This window comes from Pleurodeles waltl, chromosome 9 (assembly GCF_031143425.1).
Source record: "Pleurodeles waltl isolate 20211129_DDA chromosome 9, aPleWal1.hap1.20221129, whole genome shotgun sequence".
Taxonomy (NCBI): domain Eukaryota; kingdom Metazoa; phylum Chordata; class Amphibia; order Caudata; family Salamandridae; genus Pleurodeles; species Pleurodeles waltl.
In genome coordinates this window covers 794,878,008-794,898,828 of record NC_090448.1, presented here as the reverse complement: position 1 = coordinate 794,898,828, position 20,821 = coordinate 794,878,008, and the positions used below count along the sequence as shown (strand labels likewise).

The 20,821-nt window shown below is 43.8% G+C and overlaps 1 protein-coding gene across 1 annotated transcript in view; it reads right to left on the bottom strand.

Moving 5' to 3' along the window:
- Positions 1 to 19,651, bottom strand: part of ZFTA (zinc finger translocation associated) — a 142,197-nt gene extending 122,546 nt beyond the window's left edge. The window contains exon 1 of the mRNA XM_069208033.1: positions 14,484 to 19,651. The gene's annotated coding sequence lies outside the window, so the exon portion shown is untranslated. The remainder of the gene's footprint in view (positions 1 to 14,483) is intronic.
- Positions 19,652 to 20,821: the final 1,170 nt, after the last annotated feature.

The window sequence follows — 20,821 nt, the reverse complement described above, 5'->3', positions numbered from 1 at the left end:
ATCCATTGCAATGTGTGAGTGATTAGACGTATATTGTCTTTGGAAATTTGGATTGACCCAACATGGGATGGAATACCTGAGGTCGCCATACTGTTGTAAAGGTTGAGAACAGAAGATTATTTTCTCATCTAAAGCTACACCCTCGTTTGCATCGCCTTGGGACCCCACAGATATTTCTGATGCTATAGTACATACTCAAATGGAGTGTGCACTTTAATCTACAAAAGTATCCCCATCAGCCATACCACTAGCTTTATTGATGAAGTTGGCAAATATGTTATTGTTGCAGGAACCATGGCAGGTCAGCATATCCTTCTAGGTAATATATATGACCCAAATGGGGATGCCCCGAACTTCTTACAGGAATGCTCATCTCTTATGGAACAGGTAGAGGTCGAACTTATCATAAAGGTGGGGATCTTAGCATGGTGTGTGACCTCTTGGTAGATACAACAGGATCAAGTACAGGTGCTAAACCACAGATCCTACTTGTACTCCGGGATATCCCTGACACCTATATTTCGAAGGACGCGTGATGCTTGAAATATCAATACCCCTGAGCACACTTTTTCTTCCGTGCCACATGGCTTGTGGACCCATATTGACTAATGGTTTATGTCCGCGAACACCACCCAGTGTCTGGCAGATGTGACACATCTTCCACACACATTACCAGATCATTCTTCAGTGCGGATGGGACTGAAGGTAACCTATGGGGAAGGCCTAGAGGGCCAGTGGTGCTTTCCGAGTAACGCTCTCCATGACAAAGTGTTCTGTTTCGGACTCCATCATAGAAAACCTTGCCCTTAATACTGGTTCCGTTGCAGGGCAGGCCACTCTGTGGGATGCCTTCAAGGTATAGATATGTGGGCTGTGCATACCCAAACACGCCAGTGTGTTAAGAGATATCCGTAATCGCCTGGCTCACATAGAGGCTGAACTCTGTGAAATCGACCGGGAAGGCTCACAGCAGAGACATGGACTCCAGTTACACTCGACCCCTCTGGATGAATTTTGCGAACCGGACGAGAGAGAAACAGCATACTTGGTGAAGTATGCGAGCAGTAGAAGATATGGGGAAGGTGAAGGCCCAGGTTGCACGCTGGCGAGACTACTGCGTTCAACTAGTTATGGTGGTTACATAACCGAGCTACAACTAGACAAGGATGGATGAGGGACCATTAATGATGGTATTATGAATTAACTTGTTAGATATTTCAATCAATTATACTCTTTCTGAATGAGCGGAGATACTGGGGAAAGGGCAGAATTTCTTACTGAGATTTCAATGGTCTGGATAACAGATGGGCAAAGACAATTCCTGAGTGAACCTATCTCCTGTGAGCGATAGACAACATAGGTGGTTCTAAGGTTCTGGGCCTAGACAGACTTACAGGCGCATTTTATAAAGCATATAAGCATCTGCTCGCCCTGCATCTCCTACAGATGTATGCCAAGGCCCTCGAGGCAGGAGTTCTCCCACCCTTGCTGCGTGAAGCAGTAATCACATTATTATTGAAAACCGGGAAGGACCCACATCTTTGCACTTCCCATCCCCACTCTTGGTACTAAACTTTGACAGTAAAATATTGGCCAAGATTATTTCAACTCAATTACCACCCGTGATGAAACAGATCATGTCACCTATACAAACCGGCTGTGTCCCCCCACTGATCCACCTCTTTAAATTTAAGTACAATCTTTGCAGTACTAAACAGGATCTCTCCTGATATGCCACACCTGTGGCTCTGTAAAACGCTGAAAAGGCATTCGACTCATTGGAGTGGCCTTCCCTACAAGCGACGTTGAACTTACTAGGGCTGCTCCATTAGTACACTGCTCGCATTATGCTACTATACTTAAACCACGTGGCTCGCTTGAGGGCAAACGGTTCCCTCTCAGAACCCTTTACTGTAGCTAGTGGACCCAGGCAAGGCTGCCCCTGTCACTGCTCCTCTTTATTATAGCCCTGGACCCCCTTGTCCGCCATCTCCAGGAGAAACATATACATCGTGGCTTACATTTTAGCCCTGGCCCCTTACTAATTCCCATGTAGGCGGATGATATCTTGCTGTTCATATGTCTTTTGGCAGATAATCTCACTCCTATTATTCAAGAGAATTTCAGGTTTGGTGCTTTCTCAGGCATTAATATCAACTGGGCCAAATCAGAATTATTCCCTCTCACTGACATCACAACGTATATAAACATTGAATATCCCCTGACATGGTGTGACGATCCACTAAAAACCTGGACATTGTCCTGCATTGAGAAAAAGAGCGGGCAATCCGCCTGAACTATGGTCCAGCCATTGATAAACTGGCCACACATATTGAGAGATGGGTTAAACTCCCTCTCTCTATGGCGGACCATATTGCTATAATTAAAATGGTTGTAGTCGCTTGTTTCCTATACTTGTTTTTCAATATCCCCATCCCTCTAATTAACAGTTTCTTTGCCACTTTGAGAAGTCTCCTCCTAAGGCTCATTTGGACTGGATGTGGCCCCCAGATCAAGTGAAACATTAGGGTGCTTTTCTACGATAGAGGTGGGTTTGGAGTGCCTGAATTTCAGCTGTATTACCCAACAGCACAATGTCAATTTGCATATCATTGGTATCACTCAGACGCCTGCCTCCCCTGTGCCAAACCTGAAAGGGACCAAGTGGGGAACGTACTGCTACAATCCATACTCCCCAATATCATCAAAATAGACCCCTTCGACATTCAAACATTATGAACTACGAGTTGGGCATGAAGGAAACTACACCAGCTCCTTGGGAGATGTTCCTTTACGCGTCTGCTCTCCCAGTACCAAATAATACGTGGCTCCCCCGATCTTAGAGAAATTGGTCCAGTGTACCCTTTTGCATCATAATCAACACATGGTTGGGGACCTCTTCCCAGTTGGTCATGTTCTCACGCACTATGACACAATTTTTAGGGCACCACATACATGGATTACTTTATACTACAGCTCTCATGCAATACTTTGCACACACACGTACCCTCATATCCACTAGCCCCGGATGATGTTCCCACTTTGACATTAATTATAACCACCATAGAAGTGGGGTAGACTGATCTCTAGACTTTACCATTCTTTTGTAGCTATGAAGCCAGCACAAGATGGAAAGATTAAGGCGGCCTGGGAACGCGACCTAGGGCGTACACTACCTGATAAAATATGGACTACTGTTGTACCCAGGCGTACACCACACCAAGCGCATTTTTCAGACTAGCCCCTATGTAATCACCACAATGCCCAAAGTGCCATGCGGATGAGGCAGATTTTGAGCATTTGACATGGATATGTGTACACATAGGGGCGTATTGGCAGAAGATCTTCTCCCTGTCATCTACGATGACCAGGGTTATGCTCACACCCGATCCCCTCCTGGCACTTTTGGGATAGGTTAGTGATTTCCCGGGAGGGGTATGCAGATATACCACAGTAGCACTATTACTGGCAAAATAGGATGTAGCATTGCACTGGAGTGTGTAGGTCCTGCCCCACCGATGCTGCATGGCTTAAAAGTATGGTCTCCTGTGACACAACTAGCTGAATATATGCTACACTACAACTCCCCACTGCAATATATCTATTGACCCTGAGCACTGATGAGCAACAATGATCTGTTGTTTTGTGCTTCTCTTGATAGCCATGATAAACTGCATCTCCCCTCCTTCCAAATCCTCCCTCTAACTGCCTCCCCTTTGCTTATCTACACCGAAATGGACTACATGATGCTGTACCTGTTGAAATTCCTTGGCCTATTACTGTGTTCTATTGTGTGCTCCACACCATCTCTCCAATAATTGACATTTCCTGCATGATGACTGTATTTGGGTGTATTAGACCGCACCTACCAGACTATTAATGAGCTGATACCATTTAATTCTTGTTTGCAACTACATGGAATATTTGTTGTATGTTCTTATGCTCAAGCAAAATTACTAATAACGTTTAAAAAAAAAAAAACTTTATCTGGCTCTTCATATTTTTTATAAAACTTTAAAACCTGGTGAATCAGTTAATTTCCTACCATTGTTTTTCCCCACTGAATTGGCTCCTTTTGGTATAGGGGAAAGTGTTTCAGATAGAAAACAACTATGTGTCTGTTTCTGACCATCCAGACCCATCTGTGAACCTTCTCAATGACATTCTGCCCTTATCAAGCCCAGTGATTTCACCCATTGTGCCCCTCCCCTCTGTGCCAACCCTTTCCCTTTACCAATCACAGTTCTATGTGACCCAGAAATGTATTTCCAGTTTTGGGGGTATGTTTTCAGCCACCCCAACACCATGCTACATAAGCACTGGAGGTTTACACAGTTTTACCACAGCACTCTCTCACATAAAGGAACTTAGCTGAAATTACATAGGACTACCACCCAGAAGTTGGTAGCCAGTCCAACAACATTTCTTTCATCACCACAGCCACCAAATTAATGTTTCCCATAATGGAGCTAGCAGCAGCTGCCTAGACATTTGGAATAGCAACTTCCTATGGTCTCCAAATAGGGTGGAAGGAGCAAATGGTAGCTGGGAGATCCACATTTTTGTCCAGTCCCAAACGTAAGCTGTATCTATGCTGCCCTTGTTGAGTAAGTCGGGTTTCCCGCATAAATATGTAGAGGAATTAAAAACGTAATTAGAGACACCCAAATGTTATCTTGTTTCCCACCCTTTTTAGTGCTGTGTGTTTGTAGAGATCGGTCTACCTCTTCCTGCTTTTACACCGGCGCTATTCATTCATTACACTAGTCAGATTATAAAATCAACAGGTGTCAATCTCTGCCAGGTATTATTATGTATGAACACTGCGCTCCATGTTTCATAAAATGTTGCAGCTGAAAGGTGTGCATTCTGTCCACTGCCTTAGCTGCCAAAGCAAGATCTCTGTCATTCTCCAATCTTAAAGATCCTAACTGTGAAGCGTTTACATATCTATGCCACTGTAGGTAATGACTGTCCTTATAGAGTGGTGAACTGAATCAGAAGAATTGGTAGGAAAATTGAGCCATTGCTTCTCCTTAAGTGTGTTTATCAAAATATGTTATCAAACCACATCGGCAAATATCAGCGTAAACCAAAAGCATAACTTTAGCATCTGAGTTCTGCACAAATGCACTATCCCAGCATTTCTTGATCTGGGGACCACGTGACACTGGTGGTCCGCAACGCCTACTTAGAGGACCCTCAACTGTTCAGAAAATTAAAGGATATTAACAGATTAATTATATGTGTGTGTGGAAAGCAAATTTAGAGTTTAAAAAACTATTTTTAAATCTGAAAGAATTTGAGTTTGGAAGCTGAACATTCATTTGGTATCATTAGCATGATTCGTCAGGGCAGCACAGATAAAGGATCTGGTGCCCTCAATTGATGCACTGGCATGTGCAGACAAGTAGGGAGCATACATTAGCACAAAGTGATATGATAAAAACTAAAGGGCTAATTTTAAGGGGAATTGGCACAGGGCAGCGCTGAAAGTCTTCTTGCTGCGTTGCCCCATACCAATTTGAAAGGGCAGGGATGCAGCGTATTTATGCAATACAGTACATTCTTGTCATTGCCCCCTGCACTGGTGCACCATTGGCTGCCCAGCACCAACAATGTTACCCTTGCGTGCAGGATTGTTTTTGAGCAGGAAGGGGCACCTTCCTGCACAAAAACAACCCAGGGAGGCATTTTCCGTTTCTATGTGTGTTGCAGCACACATGGAAAAACAAGGAGAAATCGAAATATTTTTCCTCGTTTTGGCGTTTCCCCACGTTTACGTGATTAAGTTAAACTGAGGCAGTAAAACTCATAGGTGGGCGTGGGAAAACCCACCACAAAGCCCAAGGAATATCTTCCTGGTGCAGAGTAAGCAACGCAGTGCTTCTATGAGGCCATTCAAATAGATAAGCAAAGTGGCTTTGCGTGGCTTCATAGATACGGTTGAGAGGTTTGTGCCACCAGAGTGTCAGAAAAAGTGTTGGTCCGGCAATGCAAGCCTTTCATAAATAACTACATTTAAAAAATCTCCTCTCATCCAATTAAAATAAAAATTTCGATTTTTTGGTGTATTATTTGTTTGAGAATAAGTTATTTGAGAATTTATATATTTGTGTGACAAATACTTTTTTCGTTTTTTTTGTGTAATGCTGTGAGCTTCATCCTAATAATATCCCAGGCCAGGCCCCTGGTTTTAGTAGTGATTTAGTAGGGTCCACAGATGTCAAAGGGTTAAGAACCACAATATTCCAGTAAAATGCCAACGATTATGTTACTTCGAAAATGTTTGGTCTATGAAATTAAAAAGTTAGGGAATTTTGTTGAGCAGTTCATTTGCAGGATCTTATTGAGACGGACAAAAATGCACATTATGATTCTATGCACAAGTGTGTAAAGGAGTTACACAGCTGTTGGAATATTGACTGGGCAAAAGCAAAAAGAAATGCTGTGCATACCTGTGATCATTGTGTTGTGTGTATGTGGTGGGTGATGAAGTGAAGGAGATGCATTGAAGTACATGTAAGGGAGAGTGAAAAGAGGTTGCTAAAATGGTGAGAGATAAGGTGTGAGAGATGCAGATAGAGGATATCCTTATGATGTGGGGATAAAAAAGGCGTAAGTGTGTAACAGAGAGGTTGCTGAGGAAAGTGGTGTGAAGGGACCAACAGGAGTTACTGAGACATTCCAAAGTCTACTACTTGTCCACAGACCTTAGTAAAGATGTTTAATTCACAGTCTCATTTTTGCAGAATTAAAGCACTTTCAATTCTAATTATTTACAAGAAAATCATAATTTTTACTCATTTATCTGCTACTGTTAATAAGCACTGACAAAGCCAATTGATTAGGCTTGTTTTAGGTGCATGGCCTTTACTGTATGATATGTCTGGATGAAATAAAGAAAGCTAATTGAACGAGACAAAGGGACATATGTGTGAAAGGGTTTAGCATTTCTTAATGGACCAAATCGCAATTTTGGTCGTTAAGAAATGCTAAATTGCCTTTCCATTGGTAAGATAAGAATCGCAAAATGCGATTTTTACCAAGTAGAAATCGCATTTTGCAATTCCTCAATAGGAAATCGCAAAATGGGATTTCCTATTTGCTATTTCGTAAGCACATGTACAAAGCATTTCCTAAATGCAAAATGGGCATTTAGGAAATGCAATTACCATTTACAAGCCAAAGGTAACCATGTGCAATTTCAAAAAATGCACCCAAAATGCATTTTTAAAGTGGCATGAAGCATGCAGATGCCCCTTGAGCATTGGTGCTCTTTACATGTGCATCACGTTTTGTTAGGGTGCATCAAGAGGGGGGCGTAGTCTCATAGGCACCCTTGGTTTTGCATTTCTTAATTTGCGATTTCCTAATAGCGATTCCTACTATTCCAACTATTTGTATGGACTTAGGGTGTGAACATCTTAAACGAGTCCAAAGGTCCATCGACTCGTTAACGCGTCCCCTAGTAAAATAATAATATTAAACCAAATAAGGTAAGACGCGTTCACAACACTCCCTGAGAAAGTGCAAGTGCAATAATGTGCCTCTTCCATCAGATTCTCAATAAAAGTTCAATAGAATTCACAGCAGATTCTGATACTGGAGTCTAAGATCAACTCTGCTCTGCAGGGTTGGTTGCAAAAGGAAAGTCCCTCCTAAAATTTAAAGTGCGAATATAAGATGGTGAGCATCCATCCTACACTCCAATGCCATATCCTAAGAGCTGTGACTGGTCTCCTCTTCCTGAGGAGAGAGGAGAGGTCAAACGAATCGCGTATCTAGAAAATGTATAAAAGAGGGGCCCTTCTAATGCCCAAATGTTGCATTGCTCAGCAAAAATGATGCAGCCATCATGAATTTTACAAATCTTGCTGTTAGTTGGTTTGATTCCACCTTCAGGCATTCTGCGACTTCCACTTTACAGGCCCTTATATTCAGTTGTCTGAAGATCGGAATCCTGGGTGCTTGTTAAGCGTCTGTACTTATATGCTTTAAGCGGTACCAGGCCAAGCCAAAGATTTTGTTGGGTGCACTAGATTTGCCAGAAAGATCTTGGGTTAATATAATCCACTGTAAGATGTGCATTACTTTCACACGGATGGTTTGTAGATCTTCATGGGTTGAAAGTAGCGTGGCTTGCTTCAACAGGATTTCCAAAAATGTTTTTAATAGCAGCTTGCAGGAGTTCTTTGGCGGCGAGTTGTTCAATCACTGTCTGATACAACACATACAAATGTGATGATTTATTTTGGAAAATAGCCCACAAGAGCTGCTTTAAAGTTCCCGGCTCAGCCGCTGACAGCTTGCCACACATGGATAAAAACCTTGCATTGAGTACATACTCTTGGCGGGCCAAATTAAACTCCAGGCAGATTTGTGCCTGCACTGTGCGCTGTAGCTTGATAAACATCTATAGCATTGACATTACACCCAATCCAGCCAGCTTGCAATACAAGTGTTGTACACAAAGGAGCCATATGCAAGCACAGGCATCAGTTTACAATCAAGGATTTTATGGATAGCAGAAAGTTCACGACTGAGAGGTTCTTAAGCAAACCCTGGATTGCAAAAATGAGGGCATTCAATATTGTTGTCAATGCTTCAATGGGTGCAGTTGGAATGCCACAGTAATTTAGCCATACTCCTAGATATTTGATGAGGGACACTCTTTCCACTTTTTGTCCATTTATGCCCAGGCCCCATATCCACTCTTCATTTTACCAAAAACAAGTTTGTTTGGTGGTGTTAATACTGGGCTTGTTTATTTTACAGTATTCCGCCATGCAGGATAGGAATCTTTGAAGCCCAATCGCTGTTTGGTCTAGTTGTATGGTGTCATCAACACATTCCTGCAAATGTAGTCTTTTTCCTGAAATTGTTGGTGGAACGTTGTTGGCAGCACTTCTACAGTTGTTCAAATCAGCAACATAAATGTTAAAAAGTGGGGCAATAAGGAATCTTGTCTGAGGCCTCTGTGTAGCTCTTTACGGAAGCAGACCACTTGCTTGACACTCTTATTTTGACCCATGTGTTGGAATACAGACTTGTTGTGGCTGACAAGAGGCAAGATGGAATTCCCCACGCTGACAGTTTAGTCCACAGCAAAAGTCCTATCCAATTTGTCGAAAGCTGTGGCGAAGTCAATGAATGCGCTGTAGAGGGAGGCTGCACCCTTTGTTGTTGCACATTTGATCAAGGCCAATATACACAGCAAACTCACCTCTGTCTCATTGCCCTTTTGAAAGTCGGTATGTGTGGCCAGGATGATGTTTTTATCTTCCGCCCAAGCCTCTGGTTCTTTAAATAGAATTTTTGCAGAGCACTTTCCCTCCAAGTCTATCAGGGTGATAAGTTTCAGGCTTGTCAAATGAACCCTCCTTGTGGATAGGGACTAGGAGGGATCACCGCCAACTCTCCGGCACCTGATTGCGTAATAAACAAGAGTCAAACAATGGGATTAAATGGGCAGACCATTCCTCTTTGGCTGCCTTGAAAATACTGGATGGAAGACCATTGGGGCTGGGGGTGCCTGCCAAGCGGTTTGACGCCCATGTACTTGAGACCATCTCCTCTGTGATTAGAGTCATACCAGACCATGTTTATATTTTAATATTAAATATTATGTATCCTTGTGACTCTAAAAAAGATGCATACTGCTGTACAGTTTAATCTAAGTTAGGTGTTTTAACGTAAATGGCGTTCCTTCTTTAGACTTTTAGAGTAGGACAGGACTGATTTTTATGTACACACGTTGGCATAGGTGAAATGTTTTTGTGCAGTACTGTTTCTATAGTTATTATCTTGCATTGTGAAACCTTTGGATGATTTACTACATATTTATGGCACTAGTCACTTTAATAAGCACTTCAAGCATATGAATAGTACGGATTTTTTTAAAGATGCCAGTATTTGAACGTTGTAAATTCCTGCTGAATTATGCATTTTGTCTTGAAAGTTTTGTCTTTTTGTCTTATCTGTATCTTTAAATGCACTTTTGTGGTTACATAACATAATTGAAATAAAGTTATATTTGATAGAATCAAAGTTTCATCTGGGACCACTCCCATGCTTTGCTTCGTCACTGGCATCTCCTGCAAGGGAGTAGGATCATTATAGAGTGATGAAATATATGTTGTCCATCCGAAAGCAGATATGTTACTTCATTCTTTTTTATTCTGCTTCTTAGACAAATTATAAACCATGAGCCAAATGTTTTGAAGTCCCTGCCTTTATTTGAAGAAACGCCGCTTTCCATTGTGTGTGCAAGTGACACCTATAATTGTTAGGCAGCAATGTGATTTCATCCTTGTGAGCTGCGTTTGTTCGGTGTTTACACGCTGCCCTAATGTTTCTGTTTAGCTTTCTTTTCGGCAGTCAATTCTCAGCTTCTAGTGAGGCCTGAACAGTGGTTCAACAGAGGACGTGGTTCAGGTTGCAATCTAAAAAGGGAACTGCGCTGGCCATTGATGAATTCCTGCCAACCTTCTATTGAAAGTGGGTGCTCTTTTCCAACGGCCAGCAAATAATCTTGAGTTTGGTTTGTCATCAAGGTTTCAGCTTTGGTGTCCCACCTCATCTTGTTAACCAGTTCCAAGTCTGCCTGTTGCCCCGGGAAGCTTTCCTTATGTAAAGGAGTGGCCTCCAAGAAGGGAGCATGACAGTATGGCGTGGTCACTTGTGAGAGTGTGCTCGATTTTAAACTCCATGAACTGGTGAAAATCTTGGATCATCGCCCAAAAATAATCTAAAGTTGGCAATCTTTGGTGTGACATGCATGTATGCAAAGTCATGATCGGTGATGCTTCTACCATTCAGCGTGCGCAGACCCAGGGTGTTTATGGCGCAAGCTAGTGTAATACAGAGCTTAGAGCATCTGGTGGATGTAGGTGTATTTAATGGTGGGATTGTGCATAACTCATCCTCCACATCCAGTCATTCCAGCTGTTTTGTGGTTAATAAGAGATCAGCATTAAAGTCGCCCGCAAGAACCCGTGTGGAGTTTGGGTGATCTGGTCTTAACCGGTTTGAAGTCTTGATTAGAAATTCTGTTGCATCCCTCTTTTGATCCAAGTTTGGTTTAATATATATGTTGGCAAAAACTAGGGAGTTTGAAGGGATGTTTTGACCCTTTGGTGTACCAAGTTTGAGTATCATAACAGCACCTTTTAATTCATCCATAATAGTTGCAGTGAGGCCTAGTTGATTGAGAACATACGTTGAGATGCCACCGGAGGTGCAGCTCCCATGGTCGATCTTATAGCAGGCAAATTATATTCACTGTAGTCAGGCCAAGGAATTGAGCCTAATTGCCAGGACTCTTGCAGACAGATTAATTTAAACATGTGTAAATGGTCCCAGTGTCTGGGTGAAGAGGCAAGATCGTTATAGTCCCTAATGTTCCATCAGCAGATATTAAGCAACTGTGGGAATGTATTTGGATTTACACTAGGATTGATAAGCACAAGTACCAGCAAGCTTGGCCCAATTGACTGCAGTAGCATTCATTAAGTGGCAGGTTCTACTACCCGATCCTAAGTCTTTATACATAATTAGGTCATTTTGGTATGATTTATAGCTAGAATGGCCAGTGACGTCCCTCAAAACTGTGCTCCTAGGTGGAACGGAGGTTATAGCGTTGTGATTCCTTGTGGGCTGTCTGACTAGGTCAAACATTGAAGGATGTTTAAACTTGATGGATTTGGTAACCTTTCTCCCCCCATTGTTCACACTTATCCTTTATACACTTAATAAAATGCACCTTGCTTTCATCAAAATATGGGATTTCCATTCTTACACTGGATTCATCATTTAGTCCATCCCTGCAGGTAACAAAATCTCTGTTTTTTGAGGATATATTACTTAGGCTTGGGATAGTTGCAAATAATTTTAGTAGGGAGAGAGAATTAGTTTTTATAAGTTAATAAAAAACGTAAAATGATCCATCATCGTTACATCGTAAAAACCTTACTATGGACATTCAGCAAAATCAGTACAATAAATGTTATGGGTTCTTCCGGTTCCAATGAGCCTCCTTAAAAACATTTAAAATCAAAAACATAAAATGAAAGATTATTATGTCCATAATAATAGCTATATCCACTCCCCTAAACGATTCTATTCGGGGCGTAGCCTTTCCTTCTCTCATATCTAGGATGGGTGATCGGCGGCTTTTACTTGCCTTAGACCCTAAGATTTTTGGATGGGTGGTTAGGGACGAGAATATTTCCAGGAATTAGACCAACCTAATGTTCAATGTTACATTTCTTGGATTAAGTGCCTCATTAGGGCCTGTCTGCATGTTCCTACCCCTAGTGCATTAAATTCCTTCTTCAGCATTTGTTTTCTATAAATAGTCAGGGATGGGCATAAGCATACTACGTCTCCCAAGGTTTCCACTGTGAGATGGCATAGGCGGCATTCTAGGTTGCATTTTTGTGATGCCAGCCTCCATTTTGGCATAAGATCTGCCGTTGGCAGGTCGCCAAGTCTTAGCCTTAAAAAAATGTTGTTTTGTTGTCGTTGAGTACAAAGCAGCCAGCAATGGGGATTCATTAAGTGTTTTGTATGAGTTTAGGACTAGCTAAGTGTGGGACCTTTTAGCCAGCTCCTTCCTATCTATTAGCCAGCTACAGAATTTTCTGGCTTTATTCACTATTTTCTTAAAAGCTGGACTGGGGAGCATTTGGTCCCATATGTCTGTTAAGCCCAAAGAGTTTATGCTATTTTCCAGAAACTTCTTATAGTTGTTATTGCCCCTTTCGAGGTTGATTTCTTGCCATACTAAGTTGGCTAGCGATCCTATTCGGGCGTGACACATTTTATGGCAGCACTTGATAAAAGCCGTGGAGCGGGCTAGTGTCTGCTTTACAAGCATGAACTCCAGTCTCACCTGGGCCGGTGATGCCGAGCCTGGAAGCTGGAAAACCCGCTTGTAAGTCCTTACCAGGAGTTTATCTAGTAGGGCAGCTTCCATGCCCCGCATTAGCTCAGTTCCATATGCACGTGTTGGAAGCAATTTTGCTCTTCTTACGGTTGTCAACAGTTTCATTGTGTATTCTCGAGTATTATTTGCTAGGGTTCTAAAGGTGTAAGTAAGTGCTTGTGCCTTAGTTTTTATCATTTCTCTATTGGACATGTAATTGCCTCTAGCACCTATCAGAACCCCTAAATACCAATAGGAGGCTGCCTCCCCTATGTACTTTTCATTCAAATGCCATTACTTTGACTATGGAATCTCTGGTTCTAACATTTTTTTTTGCTTTGATTTATTTCCAATTCGTTAGTTCTTGCATATCCCCCTAAGTTGTTCAACAATTTTTGCATACCAATAGTGGTGTTACTTAGTAATAACAGGTCATCTGCATATAACCTATTTGATAACTGATGACCACCAAGAGTGGGTGAGTGGGCGGACAGATTATTTAACATCATGGGGGGAGATCTACAATGTAAAGATTTAAACAAATTGGAGCTAGGACACAGCCTTGCTTCAGACCAGCTGTCGTTTTAACTGCCCTTGATAAAATCCGCTAGTTTCACATTCACCCATATATCGGAATAGAGCATCCTGATAGCACTTAAAATAGATGAGGGCAGCCCCCATTGCTGTAATTTTGCACACAAGTTATGGCGGGGTACGCAATCAAATGCAGCTTTAAGGTCAACAAAGTACAGATATGTTGGTATTCCCCTAGCTTTTGCTCTATTAATGATCAATCCCTATGCCATAAGGTTCGTTGTGGTTCCATGATTCTTGACAAAGCCGCTTTAATTTATGGGCAGTATGTTGTAGTTGTCTATAACCGATGATTCTAAGTGCTGCAGCCTTCCCACCCTTGTATATGGGGTGGATTATTGAGCCCTTTCAGCTTGCCGGAGTAGTCCCTGTTGATAAAACATGGTTAAACATTTCAACCAGGAAGTCTGGCCATCTTTGTGTTGCCTGTTTAAATAGTGCTTGCGGCAGACCGTTAGGCCCGGGAGCGCAGTCAGTTCTTGAGTTCCCAATAATCCTTTTTATCTCGGACGCCCTGAATGCCAGGGCGATTGGAGCATTGGAGGCCCCAGTGACCGTCTCCTGCTGGGCTTGCGTAGCTCCTCCGATGATCGTTTCCCTAAAATGAGTCTTAAGGTAGTCCCTCTGTTATATTGGTATTGTGGGCTGCTTTTGGCCCCTTTTCTATAGAATTAATCAGTTTCCAGAATCGTTTTGAATCTGATAATTTGGACGCATAGTGCATTTTGGCCCATAGTGTTTCCTGCTGATGTTTTTTAAAGGACCATATTTCACTTCTCAGGTGCTTCCTTTGCTCTCAAAGGGTGCTTCTTAGTAATTTATCCTCTGGGTGTTTAAGCAATTGCCTCAATAACCTACCCACCGCCGCTTTCCTGATATGGATTGTCCTTGGTTGGTGAATGTTGTTGCAGTACATCATTTGAGCTCCATTGTTTTTTATTCCCTCGGGCCCATGGCTTACAAGATCCTTAGCGAAGACCTCCCAGGCCCTTGTCAGGTTAGCAGGGTCCACAGTCGAGGCTTCAACTTTGAACAGAGCCTCCTCCACTTGGCTTTTGATGGAGCTGGATGACCATTTCAATGGTTTGAAATTTTCATGACAATCTCCCCTTTGAGACATGCCACTTTCTCCGGCTTGCATACCTTTGTTTGGATCTTGATTGCCTGTGGTCGCTTTCCCCACGATCCTAGATCTCAAACTCTCCCACATGTTTGTATAATGATGGGTTAACCAGCGTGTAATCCAAGTAGGATACTTTTTTCCTGAGAATCTGGTCCATGCAGGTGGAGTGTCAGCCCGGCTCCATCCATTTAGTGTAAATAGGCCATCAGACTCGCTGATCTTTATGAATTTCTCTCAGATCTTATCTGTCCTTAGATTTGAAGTAACATTTTGGCGGTCATTCTGACCTCGGCGGTCGCCGCCCGCCAAGCGGTTCCCGCCGAAAGACCGCGGCGGCCATTCCGGCTTTCCTGCTGGGCCGGCGGGCGACCGCCAGAAGACCACCGGCCAGCCCAGCGGGACAGCCCCTTCAACAATGAAGCCGGCTCGGAATGGAGCCGGCGGAGTTGAAGGGGTGCGACGGGTGCAGTGGCACCCGTCGCGATTTTCACTGAAAATCTTTGTGGGGCCCTGTTAGTGGCATGGGCAGTGCAGGGGCCCCCAGGGGCCCCACGGCACCCGTTCCTGCCATCCTGGGTCTGGCGGTGGACACCGCCAGAAACAGGCTGGCGGGAAGGGGGTCGGAATCCCCATGGCGGTGCTGCAAGCAGCGCCGCCATGGCGGGTTCCCTGGGCCAGCGGGAAACCGCCGGCTCCCCTTTTCCGACCGCGGCTTTACCGCCCCGGTCAGAATCGCCCAGGAAGCACCGCCAGCCTGTTGGCGGTGCTTCCGCCGCACTCCGCCATGGCGGTCATGGACCGCCAAGGTCAGAATGACCCCCTTTGTCTTAGAATGAGTGGTCCTGTTTGAATGTGTTCCCCATTTGGATTGTGGAACAAATTGAGATTAAAGTCACCTAAAATTAACCAATGTGCCAGATGTATTATGCTTTTTATATGCACCAGGTGCTTTATCACATTATTGGCTTCATCTGAGTTCCTTTTTGTGTTAATATATATGTTGATTAATATCAGAGGTTTCTGTGTGGTTTTCCCCCAACCATCTAGTCAAACCGGTCAAAACGGTGAATCTCCCCCATCGATTTCAGATGCCTTAGCTAGGATATTTGTACTGATGCACCCCCTTTTGCCCCTCCAGACCTGCTGGTTTTAAATGCTGGTTTGATAAATTCTGTCTTGCAATTTAGTGGTAAGGAAACTTGGGTTCAGGATTTCTGTATCATAATAATGTCATGTGTGCCGAAAAATTGGATTATTGCTGGATCTCCCACTTTTGCCTGCAGATCCCCTATATTCAATTAACTATGTAGTCAGGGCTATTTGATAGCTGTTCAACTATTATGGACCCTTCCCGAGGGTAATGCTGAGGGCAGCCAATTCCAGTCAGACCGGGGGTCCTGTCTGGTTATCAATTTCCTTCGCTCCTCGTCTCTCCATATCTGAACTTTTAACGGGGACTGCACTGTGGGCCTTCTATTGGACATTCCCTCTCTGCTTGTACTGAGTGGGGCCTGCACTCCCCGTAGGACTGGCCATGTGCCTGTGGTCTTGTTGGCCTGATAGGCCTCCAGTAATGGATACCAGTATCTGTCTTCTTGATATATGACCACCTCGATGCCCCAGGCTCTCAGGATCTCTGTCAACACCAGAGCGGTACGCGCTCTATTGGCGACAAAAATGCAAAAACCCAACACTCTCAAAACAAAGTAATTTATGCATTGTGCTGATATGTTGTGGTTTAACCTTTTGCATTGCAGAGTTCAATCCTGAAAACTTATTTTTAATATGCTTACAAATACTGTTCCTTTGCAATGTATTGCTGCAGGTTTTCAGAGTGTGTTAGGGTGTGGCCCCTTTCCAGGGCCTTCCAGAGACTTTCCCTACAACATGCCTGGGCGTGGTTCTGGGCTGGCCAAGAATCTCTGAAAGAGAGTCAGCCCAACTCCCAGTGCTCACTATTCAGAGGTCCCGGTGCAGAGCAGCAGCTTCTTCCTGAGCTCCTGTCCCGGCGGCCTATTTGGATCTTCCAGTCTTCTGCCCTAATCCTTCATTGGTTATCATTATTCCAGGTGGTAAGACGGTGGTTGGACTGTCCCGACACCGTTATTTAGAATTTTCATATTCTTGGTTTAAATTCTTAAATGAGTAACAGATTACTTGCGCGCTACCATTTCTTGAGATTTATATGGTAGTTTACAAATAGGCAAGACGCGCAATTTATTTCATAAAGGTTTGACTTTGTTATTCATTGCGCGCTACCATTTCTTGACATTTACATGGTGGCTTAAGAATCGGCAAGACGCGCGATTCCTTTTATGGTGTTTAAACATTGTTGTCCATTGCGCGCTACTATTTCTTGACATTTACATGATGTTTTACGAATTGGCAAGACGTACAACTCGTTTCATGAGCATTTAACTTTGTTGTTCATTGTGCGCTACCATTACTTGACATTTTACATGGTGGTTTAAGAATCGGCAAAAGAAGCGAGATTCGTTTCATTGTGCTTTGATCTTGTTATTTATTGTGAGCTGTTATTCCTTGACCTTTACATCGTGTTTTATGAATCGGTGAGACGCAAGATTCGATTAATGATGATTTGACTTCGATATTCATTGCGTGCTACCATTTCTTGGTATTTTACATGGTAACACTCGAATTGGTAAGACGCACGATTCTCTCCTTGAGTTTAATTCATGTTGTTTATTGTATGCTACTATTCTAAGATATTTATTATGTAATATTCGAGTTGACAAGTTATGTGATTTGTTTCCTGAATCCATATTGTGTTATTCATGGTGCACAATCCTTTTATGGTGTTTACTATATATATATATATCTCTGCAAATGCGCAATTTGTGTTGAAACATTTTAAGAGTACCCAGAAGGCCAGAGTTTCGAGATGCAATATTGTATGGTCCTAGTATACATTCTCAAAACAGGATTTATATGACTGGTTTAAAATTTAGTCAGAATGTTTTTTCTGATTCTCATGTAAAGGAAAGTACTTGAATAAGAACGTTTTCATTTAATTCATCTTGATTCCCCTACAGGTATCCGGCCATCTTGAAACTTAGTCATTTTAAACTTAACTCTTAGATTGTTCATGTTTTCAGAGTGACTAGGCTTAGAATCATAGTCTAGTATTGATTTCAGGAGATATAATTTTCATATTGTGTGTTCTAACCTTTTTCTTACTACAGGTCTCCTTCCCAGCTGTTCCCTTCCTAATCCCCTCTTCCCCTCTTGAACTCTCTCTGTCTCTGTGATTTATCTATCAGAGTCTTGGAGCTGTTCAGTGGTGGACGTGTTGGGAATGTGCACAGACCCCGAGGATCTGGTGTCTCTGACAATCTCCCTCCTTTCCAGAATTTGCTTAAGAAGATCAGGAGTTGAGAAAATACCCAGCATTGGATCTGTGTGCTGGTTTCCTCTTGCTTGAATGAACTTAATACCAGCATTGTCTTCTGAGGCCACATGTTCAAGTTCTTTTAGTAATCCCTCCAGGATTGTCGGCAATTGAAATAACCTGTCTACCACTTCTCTGCATGTACAGATGGTGAAGTCGTTGTATTGACTTACTTGGGCTTTAGTTATCAATGCATTTATTTCTTCTAGTTTACAATCTATTCCAGAGACGAACACTGCCAGTGTGTTTAACAGGTCTCCCTGGATGTCCATTTCATTCAAGTGAAACCAGAGGGCCATTACTGTTGCCTGCATGGAATTCGGAATTGCTGCCCACATATCATTCGCATTCGGATTAGCTGCAGTCCGTGAATGTGAATTATCCCTGTGAACGTCCCTATGCTCTTTCACTGGGTCCGCCCTCTTGTTTGAGTCTAGTGGACTTGTCTTCCCAGGGGCCGACTCCCCTTTGCCTAATCCATAGCTCAGGAATGTGTAGAACTCCAAGCCAGGACTCCTGGGGCAGTCTTGCGTTGTCTCCAGGGGGGTCTCAGATGTTAGCTGATCGATCTCTCTTTTTGTCTCTTCCATACTATTAGATTGTAATGCTGCGCTCCTGCAGGTTGTTTTAAATGTGCTCCAGTCCTGCGGGAAGACCAAGGGGCTCCGAAACACTACTCGCCCTTCTTTTTGTAGTGTGCTGATCTAGGGTCAGCTCTCCTTTCCTTTTCCTCTTATTTAGGTTAGGCATGTTGTTTCTTGCTTTGCCTGACCTCATTCTCCTGTTCTTGGGTGGTGGCTATATAAACCTATTCAAGACCCTGTTTAGAGGTGCTGTGTTCTGGTTCTGTGCTCGTGCCTGTGTCTGTGCTTGTGACTGCACCACTACTCCTCTGCCTCTCTACTCCAGACAGTATCCAGTGCTATCCATTATTATTCAGTACTTGAATCAACTGAGTACTTGAGTGCCGTACCTCCAGCCTCTAGACGCCCAATCAGCTCCTGGTTCCTCCAAGCAGCTGCCCCAGTGGCCCCACTGGCTACTCCTCCCATCTCCTCCTGGCTATCTCCGGTTATCTCCAGCTGTGTCCTTGACCCTCACCCTCTTGGCCCTGCTGCACCATGCCGTGCTGTGCCTGGGTGAGCAGGGAGGGCGGGTGGACATCGGCACCAGTGATTCCCCCTTCTCATGGTGGGTATGGCTGGCAGGGGACTGGAGATGGTCTGGGGGGACGGAGATGGTGCCGCTCCTTTGCTGAATGCCTTCTGCTCACTCCACCCCCTGCTCCTCGCTCCACCGTTCCGCTGCTTACCACTCAGAAACTTCCCAGGCCTGCTCCCGGTTGCGGGTTCTCTTCCAATCTTCCCCTTCCCAGCAGGAGGTTGCGGGAGGCTGCGGGAGGTTGCAGGGGGGGAGACAGAGGAGAGCGGGAGGCGAATTCCTTTCTTCTTTACTTTCACTCGCCCACTTCCGCTTACTGCCACTCCCGCACTCCAGGGCAACTCCTCCGCGGCTCTCTGTCCTCGCCTTCCTCAGCAGCTCCTCAGCAGCTCCTCCGTGGCTGACGCTGCCCCCGCTCCTCGTACCGCTCTGCAGCTCGCCACTCCCTGCGGCACCTTCCGGCTCATTCTGACTACGTCACTGCGTACGCGCTCAGTCCGACTGCAGCCACTATAATTTTAGTAAGCTACCCCTATTTAGAATGTCCTCATTGCCATGCAAGACATATTGAGGACACAATTACCATCACTTCCTTCAGCATCTGCAGGGCTAATCCATGAGTAGGTCACAGAGGAAGCAGCAACATCCTTCCAGCAGTTCTGTGAGCTTGATAGTCTAGCTGTTTGCTGTCCGGAATTAGAGCATCACAACATAAGGGAGTTTTCTAGAGATTTTTCAACTTCAAGAGTACAAACACTACCAGCGGCAACAAGAGCCCCTTTAGTCATCACATTAAGCTTATGCCCCTCTTTTGTATACCGAAAGATTGGCTTCACATTTTATCCTCAGCAAAGGTTGTGATTTGAGCTGATGTTAGGGATGGATTCTCCAATTTCGATGATGGAATTGATTTAATCCCTTGATTGGTTTGTACAGCCTTAGTGAATGTGCTTTCGTGAGTGGGTACCATTGTATCACTTGATGTTAGCCATGGAGAAGGCTCAGCAAGGGTATTATTCCCAGCCCATAGAAGAGGATTCTGTGATTGTGTCCAAACTGGATGTCTGATTCTTGACACCAGTTCCATCCGAACCCACATTTGTTGGAGCCAGGGCATAGTTAGGATTATCATGCTGCTGCCCTACTTAAAAAAAGTGGTGAGCAAATTTTGTTGTGAAGAGGACCATTTTCTACCCTTCTTATGAAGTTTCCTCAACTGTTAAGTGTTTTTTCTTGACATAATTGGAGGGTTTTGGGACAGTAAACATAGTCTATTTTCCAGTGAAGCAGGCTCAGATGAAATAAATTGTTCTTCCACCTTTGACAATGGTTTTTGTCCTTGCCTTTCCAACCTGGCAATGGGAGAGTGGGTGCCTATCTTTGCTATCAGTGAGGAGATGGCTAACACCGTCAACCCCTCCTAGGCATGAGGGTTCCCCTTAGCAGCTTTGTGTGTTCCCGTTGTAGGTGGCTGGGTCACTGCTGTGTCTACCACTACTTGATGGTTTGTAGGCGGCCTTGAGGTATGATGGCCCAGTTCAGTTGAATGTGTTGCACCTCCTTTTTTTAAAAATCTGCTGTTAGAGATGTCATCACCAATGGGAGG